The 17,980-nt window shown below is 45.0% G+C and overlaps 1 long non-coding RNA gene across 1 annotated transcript; it reads left to right on the top strand.

The window, feature by feature from the left end:
* Window positions 1–425: 425 nt before the first annotated feature.
* On the top strand, window positions 426–12,636 carry LOC308484530. Its single transcript, XR_013989937.1, has 3 exons — window positions 426–657; window positions 9,841–9,864; window positions 12,541–12,636. It is a non-coding gene; the product is annotated as an uncharacterized lncRNA (long non-coding RNA).
* The last annotated feature ends 5,344 nt before the right edge of the window (window positions 12,637–17,980 follow it).

Below are 17,980 nucleotides of genomic sequence, written 5' to 3'. Positions count from 1 at the left end.
AAAATGTATATAAAAAACCATCTCTCGCCACCAATGAGCAATATATTTTACATTTTGACAGTAGGAGAAACAAGAGAAGAACAAGACTTAATTCACAATTTTGGTATATGTGTCTGCTGGAGATGGGCAGAGAATGCATGTTTGTTTGTTTGTTTGTTTGAAGAATTATTATTTACAGATAGGGGTGCCAACTGACCAGAAAAAAAGCTCCTCTTGAGTCCCTCATCACCGCGAAACCTGCAGAAATCAGCAGGCAAACCTCTTTTACAGAGCAGCCTGCAGATCCAGCTGCTGCTGCGAAAGACAGAGCCACAGAGTTCAGCTGGAAAGTTGGCAACCCAGTTTGCGGCACTCTCCTTTCATCTGCTGCAGTTCAGCCACAGTGGAGCCAGCTGAAGTCAGAGACTTGTGGCTTTGGGGAAGTCAGTGGGATGCAGCAACACAGATGGCAGGGATTGCCTGCTCTTTGGCTTCGTGGAACTCAGGTCTCATGATTCTCCATGGGCCATCCCACATCCTGCTCAAGCATCAGAGGATGAGGCAACCCATTTCCCCCCTTTTTAAAAAAAGAACCCCATAGCTGGTTGTGCAGTCCGGAGACCAGTCTCAGAAAGACCATGTGGGGCTTTACTGTTTGCATTTTCTCCCTGCTTGCTGGTGAGTGTCTTTGGAAATATTTTTTAAAATGGTTGGAGTTTGTACATATGGGCTTCCAGGCTCTCTGTAGCTCTAGTGGGTAGGCAAACTAAGGCCTGGGGCCCAATCACCTTCTAAATCTCGCTCGCGGACGGTCCGGGAATCAGTGTGTTTTTAAACGAGTAGAATGTGCCCTTTTATTTAAAACGCATTTCTGGGTGATTTGTGGGGCCTGTCTGGTGTTTTTACATAAGTAGAATGTGTGCTTTTATTTAAAATGCATCTCTGGGTTATTTGTGGGGCATAGGAATTCGTTCATTTCCCCCCCTTCAAAATATAGTCCGCCCCCCCCAAGGTCTGGGGGACAGTGGACTGGCCCCCTGCTGAAAATGTTTGCTGACCCCTGCTCTAGGAGCTTGGCTACAAATAGTCTCTTCATCTGGTTTGATGCTTGTTGGAGACTCAGCTCATGAACGTTACTCTCTCTATACAGTGGTACCTCGGGTTACATACGCTTCAGGTTACAGATTCCACTGACCCAGAAATAATACCTTGAGTTAAGAACTTTGCTTCAGGATGAGAACAGAAATTGTGCTCCGGCAGCACGGTAGCAGCAGGAGGCCCCGTTAGCTAAAGTGGTGCTTCAGGTTGAGAGCAGTTTCAGGTTAAGAACGGACCTCTGGAACTACTTAACCTGAGGTACCACTGTACTGCCTTGAACAGGTAGGGCCATAGCTCAGTGGCTCGGTACATACTTAGGGAGCAATCCAAACCCAATATACCTTGGGATGAGTGAAGTTTGGAAAGGGGAGATCTCCAGCTGGGCTAAGCCAGGGCTATGCCAGCCAAAGTCCTACATCCTAACTCAGCTAGAGATTCACTGGTTTAAGTCCTCCATCCTGGCTCAGCCTTTTCAACCAGGGCTCAACCAAAGCAGGGGTAAATCTAAAAGAAAGAAAAAGAAGGGGGGTGTTTCAGGGGTGTGGCCAAAACAGAACAAGGGGAGGCTTATCTTTATTCCAAACTTGATTGTTCACCTGTAAAGCTCTGATATTGTGATGGACATTGAAAAAAACGTGTTCTGCACTCCTTTCTTTTCCTCCGATTACTTTCCTTGTTGTGTTGTTCGGAAGCTTAAAAATAAAAATTACTGAAAAGAAGCACCTGAAATATCTTGAAAAAACGTCTCTGCCTGAGACCATGGAGAGCACCTGCAAGTCAGAGTAGGCAGTCTAGAGGTTTAATGAACTAACTCAGTATACGGCAGCCATGTGTGAATGCGGCTGATGGCTTTGCCCACTGTCTACTTCTTGTGCTCCAACAAGATATTTGGCGGATAGTTTTTAATGATAATTGATTCTGAAAAAAATATGATCCTTCTTTAATTGGTGCTAGAACCTATTTGTTTATTTCATAAAATTTATACACCGCACGATAGTTGCTAGGTTCATAGCAGGGGCAATCAGAATAAGGGCCACTAACTGACGGCAGATTCAGGACTTTAAATTGTGCTCTTATATCAAATTTCCTTTTCTGCGTATACTGTAATGTTTTACTGTTGCTATGGCCATTGGCTAATGCGAATAAATTTTTATCTCTCTATCATCTCGAAATGGTTTACAAAAGATGTAAAATCAAGAAAAAAATGCAACCCTACCTTAAAACATATGGAAGTTGGAATACGAAAACAGATGGAAATGACCTTGACTTTCTAAGCATCTGGGTAGGCTTGTCTCAACAGGAATGGTTTTAGTAGGTGTTGAAAAGAGTACAGCGAAGGCATCTGCTTAATCTCAAGAGGCAGGGAGTTCCAATGTCTAGGTGCTGCCACACTTTTTACCAGTGTGGAACGGGTATTATGGGGCACCTATAATAGTGCCAATTCGAGTTAATACGTAGAGAGGAAGGGCACCCTGACACAGAATCATACTATTGTCAAGTTGGAAGGGACCTTGAGGATCGTCTAGTCCAATCCCCTGCAATGCAGGAATCTTCCACCCAACATGGGGCTTGAACCCATGTCCCTGAGATTAAGCGTCACATGCTCTACTGACTGAACCATCCCTCAGTGCTATAACCAAACTCTTTGTGTGGGATTCGGCTAGCTGTCTTCTAGTGGTTTGAAAGTTCATTAGCTTACATCTCAGCTCAGCCCTTTACTCATGAGGTGACCTTAACCAAGCTGCTTCTATCAGCTTCAGCCTCTTCCCTGCCACTCCCAAGTACAGTGGTACCTCGGGTTAAGTACTTAATTCGTTCCGGAGGTCCGTTCTTAACCTGAAACTGTTTTTAACCTGAAGCACCACTTTAGCTAATGGGGCCTCCTGCTGCCACCGCACAATTTCTGTTCTCATCCTGAAGCAAAGTTCTTAACCTGAAGCACTATTTCTGGGTTAGCGGAGTCTGTAACCTGAAGCGTATGTAACCTGAAGTGTATGTAACCTGAGGCAACTTTACACTAGTGTTATCAGGATTAAGGAAATATCATATAAACATACACATTTAAAGCACCCCCTGTCCCCGGTCCAAAGAATCCTGGGAACTGTAGTTTTTTTAAGGCTGCTAGGGATTGCTGCTTGGTGAGGGGCAAACTACAGTTCCCAGGATTCTTTAGACAGGGAGTGTGTTTTAAATGGGATTTAAATGTGTGGTATGTATGGAGCCATAGTTTAAGAGGGATCTTGTTTCAGCAAGTGCTTGTCCTTATGTAGCTGAAACAGTGTCAGCTATGTCAAAGAGGGAGGTAACTTCTTCAGGGGAATCCCAAGGTTTACAGAAGTACAAAAAAAGAGAGAAACCGTAAGAGGAACCTTCCTCCCCACCCCCTATTGAGGACTGAGCATGCTCCGTGGCTGTTCTAGAGAAGTGGGGAACCAATGGAAAGCTAGTGCAATGGGAGAATGGAACGGACTACCTGGAAAAAGGCCAGTGTGCCAGCCACATTTTGTTGCAGGTCCCGCTTAGTGTTTGTCACACAGTATGCCTTGTGGATGAGTGGGGATCCCAACCCCAGTCTCCTCAGCCTAAACCCAACACCCAAATTGCTACTCTCTTGAGACCGTGCATGCAAACGGCTTTGAACACCCGTGCAACGTGCATAAAGTCATGTTGCTGTTATGGGTGGCAACGGCGATGTCATGTGCCTTCGGCTTTGTGCCGATTTAGCTGTGCAAAGCTGAGGTTAAGCTAAGGGGGTTGTGGGTCTGTCTTACGTGGGGGGAGAGGGTCCCCTTCTCAAAGCTGTTCTTTGCAGAGTGTGACGGGGGGTTTGCCCATGTGTCGGAGGAACTGAAACTGCTAGCGGTGTCTGTATTCGTGTGTGTCTGGTGGGAGGAAAGGGGGTGGGAATGCAAGATGGTGTGGCAAGAGGAAGTCGCAGCAGCTGACAGGAAAACTATATGCACTGTAACCACTGCTCTTTCAGCCTCCACACATTCTAGTGTCCCAGATAACCTCTCCCTTTCCTTCAATGCATTTAGTCCCCAGAATTCACAGCTTGCCCTCATCCCACAAAATAAATAGAGGCGAGGAACCTCAAGCTCAGGGGCCAAATGCAGCGCTCTGGGCCTCTTTACCTGAGCCTCAGGAGTCTCCACAGGTGAGACCTCTTCTCCAGGCCCCATCCTCTCTGCCTAGGTTGTCCCCCTCACTTGTCCTGTTCTATGATCTTGTCAAAGACCCAGAATTGTGGCGATGCTTCTCACTTGGTGGCCTGCATGGACCCCTACCATGGATAGCTCAGTTGGTTGGAGCATGGTACTGATAATGTGGGAATGTTCAGGGCGGCAGGAGAGGATATATTGTTTATCAATATCCTTCTGAACTTGCGTTACCAAGTTCCTTTACTCAGCAGAGTTTACATTCCCCTTCTAACACACAGCAGATAGCTGGTTGCAGGCTTGTGTAAGCCTCTCACTATCATACAGATCAGTATTGAATTGTATGTTCCTGGTAAGTTCCCTTTTATCCCTCTTAAAAAGAATAAAGGCACGGCAATCTTATTTAAAGTCAGTAAAAGTTGTTTACTCACATCAGTTCACAGTTGGATCCCTGAAGGCAGACTTTGTTACAAATATGTACATGTGGATGTACCCCATATGGGGGGTTAACCCCAGTGCTTCTGCTAGCTGGGAAGCTAGCATTTCTAGCTGGTCCAACGACAAAGAAAGTGAAAAAGAGAGTGGCAGCATGCCTTGGCCTTTTGTTACCTGGGCAGGTAAGGTCATGCCCACCTCTAGTCACATGCAAAAGGAAGGATGTTCCAGCCCAGGAGGAAACAGGAAGTTCTGACTGGCTGGACCAAACATCCCCTTGCATGCCCACTCTAGGAAAACAAGGAATGTTGTATTTGACTGCTCCCAGTGGATTATATCCCACAGATAATGCCAGTGTTGCAGGTTCTGTCCCTGACAGCTGCATATTCCTGCATTGCAGGGGGTTGGACTAGCTGTTCCTCAGGGTTCCTTCCAACTCTATGATTCTATGAAACATATATCCATTACTCTGAGCATGCTTTTGCCTTTGGCCTTGCCAGCCAATAATATGCGGACCCCAGAAAGATGCTCAAGAGGGAATGCAGGCTTCAATCTGAAAGTGCTTCCCCATCATTGCATGAGAAATCAACTACTTGCAACTGCACCCCGCTTTTCCTTCAGGGAAGCGAGGCATGAGGTTATGACCCATTTTGTTTTCAACAGAGTCTTAACGAGAATGACAGGCTGTAGGGCATGCATGGAGCTTCATGGCTGAATGGGGAAGTGAATCCAGGTCTCCTTCAAAGGGATGGGGAGAAATTTGATTCAGTTCACATTTAAAGCCAACTTTGTCACATTCGCGCTTTCAGAAACAATGGGGGAACCGAAACACAGCCACCCTTTGAAATTTGCGCTTCTCCGAATTTTGCAATGCCGTTCTCCAACCAAATCATCTTTGCAAAATGCATTGATGAGGAGAAAGTGTGCCCCCAAATGAATATATATTTGAAAATAATATACAAAAATGTTATATATATATATATATATATATATATATATATATGCAAAAATATGTACATGTGTCAAAACTGCATAAAATGGGGTAATTCTGCAATAAAATGATATATAAATAGAGAGAGAGATATACAAATCGCTGCAGAAATGTGAAGAACCAACATTAAGATTAGAAAAATGAGAAACTGAGAGACCCAAAATGACAGATCCTTCCACCCTTGTTTCATCCCAATGTGACCATGCTGGGTATACCCAAAATAAAGCCAACCTTGTTTATTTTCATGACAGTTCATTCAAATTGCTTATTGTGAAAGTCACACATTTTTCCTTTGAATATATACAATTATTCAAATTGTCTTACATTCCCCCCACGAACCTTCTTGCAACAGTCCTCTAAGGTAGGCCAGGAATTATTATTAACCCTTTCCCCGCTTCCCCTCAAATACTGATGTTGATGGAAAGTAGCGTTCTGAAAGCCATCTAGCAAACTCAAGTTTTAAACTGGCAAAAACAATATAGGGTAATACCCAACGTTAGTTACACTCAAAAGCAAACCCATTTAAATCAGTAGACTCTGATAACTTGTCCATTAGTTACACTGGGTCTACTCTATGTATGATAGAACCAGTCCCCAGGCAATCTTGTGACACCTTAACAACAAACATTTTAATTTTGATACAAACTTTCAAGCTATTATGAACCTGTTAGTTTCTAAACTGCCACGAGACTTCATGTTATTTTTGCTGCAGCAATCTATTTCACTACTGTTTTGGAAGGTCTGCGTCTAGGCGTTCCTGATTTCACACTCACAGACAGTGCTATCCTGTGAGTCACACGCAGGTCTGCGTAAACACCATATATTTGAAACACATGCCCCCCCTCCAAATTCTGGGAACTCTAGTTTGTTAAGAGTGCTGGGAATTGCAGCTCTGTGAGGGACAAGCTATACAGTTCCCAGGATTCTTTGGAGGAGATTGTGTGCTTTAAAATGTGTTTAAAATGCATGGTATGTACACAGCTTGGACCCTATTAAGTTCAGGCTGAATCCCAAATTAATGTGCTGTGTATAGGATCTCAGCATCAGTCTCTTAGCTACTACACAGAGACTCGTCTCTGTATCAAATCTCCCCACAGACAGAGCCTGTTCCATTAACCAGTAATATAGGGCGGTATATAAATTAAATTAATAATAATAATAAGGGACTCAGCTACATTAGTCAAAAAACTGTGATTTGATTGCATTATAAACACACAACACCAGATGGCACCAGAGAGCACAAAACATTTCTATAGCTTTTTAACATAGGTTTTCCTCCTTTTCATTATAACAATTTAATTTCTGACTTATTTATAGCGTTTTTCCCCCTGTGTGTACTTCCACCCTTGGTTGCCACCATTTTGTTTTATTCTATTTTTAAATGTCCTTTACAAGTGACACTCCTTTGCACAAACATGATGCTCATATATATCTTTTTAACAACAGACTGTGAGCCAGCCTCCCCTCTCTCTTCCTCAGAGGTGATTGGTGCCTATCCATCTAGGCACATATCATCCTCTTAAAAAGGAGAATTTAGCCTAAGAATGGTAAAAGTGATGATCAGAGTGCCCTTCAATAAAAGTTCTCAGGGTGGTGTATGGCAGGGTCAGAATGGGATCACACAAGTAATTCTTGGATTATATAAGTGTTGATAACATTTACATCCTACTGCCTTGTCCAAAAAGCTCAGGGCAGTATAATTGGCTTCTTCCCCCATCTCACTTTCCGCGGTTAACTCACCCTTTAAAGTTGGCAAGGCAGCATAATATTACCGAAAGCCGAAGAGCATAAAGGAATTTTTCCGAAATGCTTCTGATAAAAAGCTTTCTGAAGGTGGCTGACAAACTAAAACATACAAAGCATGAATAGTAAAATATGTGTAAAATACAAGTAGCTAAAATAACATCTGATAGACTATACAAATTTAACCCCTTGAGTTGCTTGGGACCAGAGAAACTGGTTGCAACTTGATATTGATTGGGGAAAGGCTAACAGGCTTCCTCCTCTCCAGAAAAAGTTGAAAGGAACCTATTATTATTATTATTATTATTATTATTATGCCATTTGAAGATGTACCAAGGAAGTTCAGAAGCAAATAAAGTCAACAGCAAAATACCAGGAATAAAACCAAAACCAAAACCAGAAAAAATAAAAACACAACTACCAATAAATTAAAATATATAGTAAAACAACAATAAAGGTAAAGGTAAAGGGACCCCTGACCATTAGGTCCAGTCGTGACCGACTCTGGGGTTGCTTCGCTCATCTCACTTTATTGGCTGAGGGAGCCGGCGTACAGCTTCCAGGTCATGTGGCCAGCATGACTAAGCCGCTTCTGGTGAACCAGAGCAGCGCACGGAAATGCCGTTTACCTTCCCACTGGAGCGGTACCTATTTATCTACTTGCACTTTGATGTGCTTTCGAACTGCTAGGTTGGCAGGAGCAGGGGCTGAGCAACAGGAGCTCACCCCGTTGCGGGGATTCGAACCGCTGACCTTCTGATCAGCTAGGCTCTGTGGTTTAACCCACAGCGCCACCCACGTCCCTGAAACAACAATAAAACATCCATAATTAAAATACATAATAAACAAGCCCATTAAAACAGCATAACAGTTAAAACCATTATGGCTGTGTTCTATACTTATCAGGCTATCTATGTTGGGTCGGAAAATGCGACAGTAGTTGCGAGTCAGGAAGCCACTCCCTTCTTACGAGAAGCAAGTCTGCAGTGCACAGAGAGCCCCTTCAGGCGCAGCTGGCCCTGTTGTTACCAAGAGGGAGGCAGCTGCCTCAGGCAGCAAATGTGGAGGGCGGGGAGCAGGAGCGAGGGGCTGAAGGCCAGCTCTGTGGGTGCCACGTGGCCTTCGCCCGTGCCCTGTAAACTAGTCTGGCTCCGGCATTGGGGAAAGATTCAACAGCCATTCTGGGCAACTGAAATGGGGGGTGGAGTGGGGGCAGCTCTTTTGTTATTTGACACAGGCAGCAAAATGTATTTTGTGAGTCGCCCACCCCTCTCTCTCTGCCATCCACGCAAGCAAAAGGCCCTGTCAGAGTTCAAGGACACATTGCAGCCAGGCAAAAACAGCGAAAGCAGGGCCAACAAAGAGGAGTCCCAACACTAAAATTCAGGGACCTCCAATGAAGCTGAACGTTGGAGGAAGTTTCAGGGCAGTACAAGAAAGTATTTCTTCATACAGTGCCTAGTTGAACTCGGGAACTCAGCCTAGCGGTGGCCACCAACTTGGATGACTTTAAAACAGGATTATGGAGTAGAAGGCTATCGGTCAGAAGCAGTAAAGGCTCTGAATACCAGCTCCTGGGAACCACAGGAGGAGAGCGTCTCCACCCGCATCGTTTTGCCCGGATGCTGAGGTCCAGCGCCGAGGGCCTTCTGGCGGTTCCCTCACTGCGAGAACCCAAGTTACAGGGGACCAGGCAGAGGGCCTTCTTGGTAGTGGCACCTGCCCTGTGGAACGCCCTCCCACCAGATGTCAAAGAGAAGAACAACTACCAGACTTTCAGAGGACATCTGAAGGCAGCCCTCTTTAGAAGAAGAAGAAGAGTTGGATTTGATATACCGCCTTTCACTCCCTTTAAGGAGTCTCAAAGCGGCTAACATTCTCCTTTCCCTTCCTCCCCCACAACAAACACTCTGTGAGGTGAGTGGGGCTGAGAGACTTCAAAGAAGTGTGCCTAGCCCAAGGTCACCCAGCAGCTGCATGTGGAGGAGCAGAGACGCGAACCCGGTTCACCAGATTACGAGACTACCGTTAAACAGACCACTGTATTTTAATACTTTGTTGGAAACCGCCCAGAGTGGCTGGGGAGGCCCGGACAGATGGGTGGGGTATAAATAAATAAATTATTATTATTATTATTATTATTATTATTATTATTATTATTATGTTTGGGTCTTGCTTGCAGTGGCTGACCACTTTGAGAACAAGATTTGGGACTAGATGTGATGTTGAGCTGATCCAGTAGGCTCTTCTTTTGCTTTTGGGCATGGCTGGGAGTGGTGCATGGCCTTGGGAGAGTCCCGAGGGCCTGACAGAGGGGCTTGGAGGCCACATGTGGTTCCCCGCCCCTGGCAGATGGAAAGAAGGCTTGCCTTGTGAGAAGGGATTGTTATACCTCTGGAGTGACAGTATTGTTTTCTTTCCCTCTATCCTTTTCAGCAAGCGCCGCCACTGGGACAACAGGTAAGAGATTTCAGCAGATTGTCACGGGGTCCGGAAGGACGGCTTCGTTTTCTATGAGTGATTCACACATATGGAAACAGCTATGCAGCCAAGCGTGTGAAAAACAACACGTGCACTTGGGCCTTCGAAACCACTGGGTTTCCCCACCCCAAACTCAACCTGTTCCCCTGGGGAATTGGCCTTTGAGTCAATGCTTTCGAGCTGGGAAGGTTCACCCGACTTTGCCTTTGAGCAAAGACCGAGGAGCTCTTTGTCAGGTGCCACACCAAAGCAAGACTCACTGGGTTTCCCCTCTCCCTCTAGGCACCAGCTCCTTGTTGTGATACAGTAGTCTGATTAAGGCATCCGTGTTCTTAAAATCTGGGGGAAGTACGAGGGAGGCTGCCCACCCAGAAGAGAACTCCCCTTCATGGGCACATGTTAGTCTAAATGCATCCCGTTACGTACTGTCAGAGGTTAGGGAGGGAGCCACAATCTGACATCTGTATTTATGCACGGCTATGCAAAGGAAATGGGACGCGGGTGGCGCTGTGGGTTAAACCACAGAGCCTAGGACTTGCCGATTAGAAGGTTGGCAGTTCGAATCCCCGCGACAGGGTGAGCTCCCGTCGCTCGGTCCCTGCTCCTGCCAACCTAGCAGTTCAAAAGCACGTCAAAGTGCAAGTAGATAAATAGGTACCGCTCTGGCGGGAAGGTAAACAGCGTTTCCATGTGCTGCTCTGGTTCGCCAGAAGCGGCTTAGTCATGCTGGCCACATGACCCAGAAGCTGTATGCCGGCTCCCTCGGCCAGTAAAGCGAGATGATCGCTGCAACCCCAGAGTCGGCCACGACTGGACCTAATGCTCAGGGGTCCCTTTATCTTTACCTAGCATTCAGAAGCTGTCTTATACCAAATCAAACCATTACTCCTTCTAGTTGAGTACCGTCAACACTGACTGACAGAAGCTCCCTGTGGTTTTAGACAGGTAATCTCCCCCAGTCCTACCTGGAGATGGCAGGGTTTGAACCCGGGATATTCTGCATGCAAAGCAGATGCTCTACCACTGAGCTATATGGGGTGTGTGTGTGTGTTTGTCCAGATGAACAGTGGATAGATCTTTAGCAGATGTAAAGAAGATTTATTTCAGCAGGTGCTATTTTTTCCTCTGGCACTCATACACCAATCTTTTTGGTATTGTTGCTTTGCTGAAATTTCCATTTACATGACAGAGGACAGCTCTGACGTGAAATTACTTGCTGCTTTCCTAAGCATTCTTTGGGGCTGAGCAAAAAAGACCTCACCCCAATTCTGGACCCTGTTTGCAGGTGGTGAAATTGGGGTCGAGGCATTTTGTTGAATTTTGTTGTTTTTAGTGGTAGAAGGATTCATCAACAATTTCTTGTGAGGGTTGACCATTCACACCTGTGGCAGGCAGTTTAATTTCCTTCTTGTTCTCTCGGTTTTGTTATCCTTCCACCACAGGTTGCAGCAGTGGCAACAGCAGTTTAGGGCAGTCTGGTAGCCATTTTGTGACCCTCCCTTCACAATACCCTCAAGTAATTTTGTTTGGGGGCATTGTGTGGGATGGGGTGTGTGTGTGTGGACAGCCTCCACTATAAAAATGGCGGAGCAAATGTTTGACAAAATGACCTCTTTTTACAAGGGGGCAGGGGGCTGAAGGGGGAAAATCTAGGTGAAAATTGCATTAAAACTCTTCTGAAAATGCTTGGTCTAGGTCTCCTTCCTCATGAGGTCCACTCATAGCCTCTGATGCAGGCTTCCTCAACCTTGGCCCTCCAGATGTTTTGAGACTACAATTCCCATCATCCCTGACCACTGGCCCTGCAAACTAGGGATCATGGGAGTTGTAGGCCAAAAACATCTGGAGGGCCAAGGTTGAGGAAACCTGCTCTGATACCATGTAACACAGAGATCATGAATAGGGGAGGGCTATTGTATTCACATTTGCGAGTGGGAAAGGGTTATCATGCTTTTCCATTGAGATTGGACTGGTCACTGTGAGAAGAGATTGCTAGGCAAAATGGGCTTTTGGCTTGAATCAGAATCAGAATCATGGAACTATAGGGAAGGGACCACAAGGGTAATCTAGTCCAACCCCCTGCAATGCAGGAATCTTTTGCCCAGTTTGGGTCTTGAACCCATGACATTGAGATTAAGAGTCTCATGCTCTACCAACTGAGCTGCCCATCTAATGAGTCCCATCAGATCTTAGGGTTTATCCACACTTACTTTTTGCGCCACACTTTCCAGGCACAGCTCCGCATTTTAAAGCTCTGTGTCTGAGCGCTCTCTCCCCCCATTTTGGAGTCCCCACCCACAAAACCCCGCTCTTTAAAACTGAAGCACAACAAATGCCAATTCAGGTTTTCTGCAGATTACTGTTCGCTCCGATTCAGCAGTAAAGAGCGGGATTTTGCGGGGAAAGCTCTGGAGGAAAAAAAATAAAGAGTGCTCAGACACGGAGCTTTTAAGCACAGACCATGCCTAGAAAGCACGGAAGGAGGGTAATTGTGCATAAACCTGTTTCTCAAGAGGAGGGACAACTTGACGACAAATGGGGACACAGTGCCCTCTGGTGGTGATCTGGGGTCACTGCATTCTGCTGCTGCCTTGACTCGAATGGGAGAAGAGAAGCTGATAGCGTCCATGACCGGTTCTTTCCTCTCACATACAGGGCATTATGAAGACTGCTACCACATCACCACAGGCATCATGATTGCCATTGTGGCCGGAGATGTTGCTCTCACCTTGCTCTTCCTCAAGCTGGTCTCCTGCGAGAAGCAAGACAAGTGAAACGGTGGGATCTGTTCTGGAGAAGTGTGCCAGTTTGAAGGAATGGCTCTTTGGAAGCAAGACAAGTGAAACGGTGGGATCTGTTCTGGAGAAGTGTGCCAGTTTGAAGGAATGGCTCTTTGGAAGAAGGGACGGAGAAGGGTGGTGCGGTGGGGGCGGACCTCCCCAGGTGTCCTCATTGAGTGGGGTGGCATTTGGCGCACCGCCAGTGACTCCCGAGCCTACTCCAAGCCACTGGGGGAAGGGGGGAGCTGAACTGTTTTGCCGGCGGCATTCCCCCCTTCCCCCTTCGTTTTGACATCTTGGGGAATGCTTGGGAGTTGTGGGCGGCCGGTGTGCCGAATGTCCGCCATTGGCGGCTCGCTCCACCCCCGGCTGCAGGGCATGTGCACCACTCCGTACACCCGAGCGGCTATCCTGCACCTGGGTTAGCATCCTCCGCATCCCACCCCCCTCAGGGGTGTGCCCTGCCCCCCTCAGAAGTGCACCCTGCCCCCCCTTGGGAGCACAGGCATATGCTCTGCCACTGTTTGGAAGAAGGGCAGATTCATAGCCCTTAGCGTCCCACAGGTGGTTTCTGAAGCCTGTTTTGCGGTAGAGTAATTTTTATTGATTGACCTCCCACTTTTCGGCCAAGGAGTTCAAGGTTAGCAGACTTAGCACCTCCTCTTTCATTTCCGCCTCACAATAACTCCGTGAAATAGGTTAGGCTGAGAGATCATGACTACACTAAGGTCGGCCACTGAGTTCCATGGCTAAGTGGGAATTTAAACCTTGGTCTCCCAGGTCCTAGTCCTTTGCTCTAACCTCTAGACCATTCTGGCTTTCATAAAAGGTCTGATTGAAAGTGCTAATAATTAACACACACTCCCCCCAAAAAGGGTAGGATAGAACCAGGGCAGAAGTTATTCTCATTTTTTCTTTTATTCATACGTTTCAAGTTTATACATTTCACTAATTTTACAATCACTTTGACATTTCAAAGCTTGACTTCCTTCCCCCTTTTTCTGTGGTTCCTTAAATTTGTTTTTAATATCTTCTGCATATCCAAATTCACTCTCTTCGGAGGCTAAGCGAAGGGCCTTTACCTGTGCCCGTCTCAACTGTTTTCCTACAGCAGTTCTGTCGGGTCGTTATTCCAGAGTTCCCATCGCAAATAGAACATGCACCTGTAACGACACGGCCCTGGAGACTATGGAACATGTAATGCTCTTCTGTCCTAACTGGACAGATGAAAGATCTCGGTTTTTAACTCCCCTCGTGAATAAGCTTCATCTCCCAATCCAGCCTTGGATAGTGTCCCTCCTTTTGCAGGATTCTGATTGTTGGATTACCGAGATGACAGCTAACTTCCTGCTTAGTGTGATGAAGAGGAAAGCGGCACTAACTTCTTCCTTAACACCACAGCTGCAGTCGATACGCCGCACAATCGAACGAAGTTCCAAGTAGTCTTATTGTACAAGGATAATGGAGTTAGGATAAATCTGAGGAGCTGAAGGACCCTTTAACGGTCCTCCCCCAGCTTCAGCAGTTTTTTTTGTTTGTTTGTTTCTGTACTATCTGTCGCTCAATGTTTTAAATCCCCTGTCGCTTTACTAACCCCCCCTTTCCCCCTCCTCTTTCTTTAAGTATTCGCCCAGGAAGATATCTACCTTTACCTCCCCACCCCCATTTCATGTTGTTATTTCAATGTATATCATGCTATGGCCACACGGCTAATGCAATAAAATCTATTGATTGATTGAACTTAATTTACTCATTTATTTGTCTTCTTTAAATATATACTCTTATAAAACTGCAGGTTATTACAACAATCCTGTCCATGTTTTTATCTGTTTATAATTTACCTGTAAATATTCAACAAACCATTTCCATTCTTTTGTTATTTTTTATCTTGATTTCTTATTCTTCCAGTAAGTTTCGCCATTTCTGCATATTCCATAAGTTTTTGTATCCATTCTTCCTTTGCTGGGACTTCTGCTTCTTTCCATTTTGGGACAAGTAACATTCTTGCCGCTATAGTAGCATACATGAATAAGTTTCTATACATTTTAGGTAGTTCTGTCCCTATAATTTCCAAAAGAAAAGCTTCTGGGTTGTTGTTATTATTATTATTATTATTTTTTACAAAGTTTATTTTAAACATCCTTTTCATTTCATTATATATCATTTCCCAGTAAGCTCCAGGGCAGAAGTTATGAGAGATGCAGGGCCGCCACTGAAAGCTGTGACCCTGTGCTCTCCCTGGTAAGGCCTAGAGGGGCTGGCCTAGGACAATTTGTTGCCTGAGGCAAAAGAAAAAATGGCGCCCCTGCTTCTGTATACAGAAGCCCTACGAGATCTTGCCAGAACCCAGAAGCTGCGGCTGTGCGACCCTGGTTAGCAAGGCTTGGGTGAGGGTGGCAATGATGGCGGGTGGCATGTGTGGGGCAGCACCCTTCTATTTTGCCTCAGGTGGCGAAATGGAATGCTTTCCAGCCTCTCTGCTGCTTCCTAAATAGGCATGGGACAATGCAGCTCAGGACAGAGGTGGGTTCCCTGGTGAGAGTGCAGGATCCATTGGCTTACCTGGAAAGGTTTACCTCCCCAGGTAAGCAGCAGCAGTGCCGTTGTAGGGAGGGTAGCTCCTTTTTTTATATAACATTTTATTATTAATTTCCCAAAAACAACAAAGATAAAACAATAACAATATCATATTGAAACAAAGCAAAACAAATTGACTTCCCCCAGTCCGTTCCTTGGTTCCATTGTTTATCAACATACTGCATGTCCATTGTAAAGTTATAAACCATTGAATTACTTATTGTCCATTCAAAATTAAATTACAAGTAGTCTTAAAACCCTGCTAATGTATTAACCTGAGTACATTGCTTCTGAATATATGCAACAAACTCCTTCTGTTCTTCCTTAAATTCGTTTTTCAGCATATTCCATTAATTTAACTTGCCAATCTTCTTTAACTGGGACACCTTCTTCTTTCCAATGTTGTGCTAATAATATTCATGCGGCCGTAGTTGCATACATAAATAGATACTTTAGTGATCTTGGTCAATCCATTCCTGTAATACCTAGTAGGAAAGCTTCTGGTGTTTTTTTAACAAAGGTTATTTTAAACATCTTGTTCATTTCATTATAAATCATTTCCCAATATTTCTTCACAATTTTGCAATCCCACCACATATGAAAAAATGCCCCTTCTGTTGTTTACATTTCCAACACTTACTTTCTTTGGTTTTGTACATTTTTACTAATTTGACTGGAGTTAGATACCATCTATACATCATTTTCAGGGAGGGTAGCTCCTTGGCTGTGCCCGCTACGCAAACCATTGCTGGTGTCAACCCTCTGTGCAAACTTAGCCCCCATATCCAACCTAATTGTGAATCTTTCCATCTTTCTCCAGGAGAAATGCACAGTTATGTGAACGTGATTGGAATGAATAAATGACACTCCTTCCCATTTGGATCTCACCACAAGTATCCAGCAGACATGACCAAAATCAGCACCTCCACAATACATTTGCCAGCAGGGGGGAGGTCCTCTTTGTGTTGGGTGGGCTGAAACCTGACATTTTGGGTGTGCGAGGGTTTTGGTGTTGTGTCTCTTAATGGGCAGAATTTAGCTCCATCTGTTGATGTGCATTTTATTGTGAATTCCCACTGATACAGTAATTTTTTGTGTATTTTTTATCACTAGCAAAAGCCTTTTTATCCAAGCTTTATATGTGTTTTTTTGTACATACTGAGCTGTCTTCAACTAAACATTGCTCAGAAGAGACCTGTTAAAATTAATAGGCCTAAGTTAGTCATGGCCATTAATTTCAGTTGGCCCTCTTTAAGTAAAAGTTAGTTGAAAACAATCCATAATGTGGCTGGAGCTTTGTATTGCAAAGAAGTGTGAATTTTGAAGAATGGCTGTATGTCAGTTTGTGTATTGTATCATAAAGCACAAATTAGAATAACTGAATCATAGAATTGTAGAGTTGGAAGGGACCACAAGGATCCTTTAGTCCAAACCCCTGAAATGCAGGAATCTTTAGCCCAATGTGGGGCTTGAACGCACAACCCTGAGATTAAGAGTCTCATGCTCTACCACTGTATTTACTGGCACTGACATAATGGAACATAATGGGACATAATTTCTAGCATAAACATGTTCTAAAATTCCTTGGACTGAGACTGTTATTTTGGTACAAAAAATGCTTCTGTGTGTTTCCTCTGAAATATAAGGGCACAAGGGGAGTCCAGGTAGATCGGACCAAAAGGTCCATCTAATTCAGCATCCTGCCTCTTGTAGGGTCAGGGCCGACCCGATACATTTTGCTGCCTGAAGTGAAGGGCAAGCTGACACCCTCCTGTACCATTTACAGGAGCTCACTTGACTAGCAGCTAAATTTTCAACACTGGCAATAGGACATCTTCTACTGTATCTGAGGGCAGTGGGTTGCACAGGCACACACCTCCCAGCACCTTGCCACCACTTCCTGCCTCTCAGCATTTGCCACCTGAGGCAGTCATTTCCCTCTTTCCTAATGGTAGGGCTGGCACATGGATTGGCCTGCTCTGCTGGAAAAAATAATAATTAATGAACAATGTGCTATCCCATCTGAAGCCTCAAGATGGTGGTACTGCATACGTCTACTATGATAATTCGCATTCAGCTTATCTTCCCTTCCTGCATCAGGCTTGCAGTTTGTGGAACTGCATTCTCTTCCACAAGGTCACCTTTGGGGGTGAAGTTAGCAGTCAGACCTCTCTGCAATGCTGTGGGATGTTTATATTCAGCATATGTGATCCAAAGATAAAAACGAGCACGACAAGTTTCTCTGTCTCGTTGCGATGAAAAGTTTTCAGAGGCCCATCTTTTTAGCAAAAGGAGAGCGATGAGATCTTAGGATACAACATTTAATTGCATCCAGTCTTTGATATACTAAACTGTGTGAAAAAGTCCATAAGAAGGAAGCACAGAGAATTTGTAGCTTATATAGTAACAGCAACCAGAATAACACATGCAAAAAAATAAAAATAAAATGAAGGCAGATGGGTATACAGCGGTACCTTGGTTTGCAACCACATTGGATTACAACCATTTTGGATTACAACCATGTCAAACCCGGAAGTGCGTGTCCCTTTTTTTGGATTACAACCCATTTTTTTGGGATTACAACCCATTTTGGGGGGGGAGGCCCCATTGGCAAAAGTGCGCCTTGGGTTACAACATGTTTTGGTTTACAACCGGACCTCCAGAAGGATTATGGCCGTAAACCAAGGTACCACTGCACCTTCTACCAAAGAATGGTATGAGAAAGTCTGTGAATGGCA

Source organism: Podarcis pityusensis, assembly GCF_964106645.2.
Source record: "Podarcis pityusensis genome assembly, chromosome: 8".
Lineage (NCBI taxonomy): Eukaryota > Metazoa > Chordata > Lepidosauria > Squamata > Lacertidae > Podarcis > Podarcis pityusensis.
This window is presented reverse-complemented; position numbering and strand designations above follow the sequence as displayed.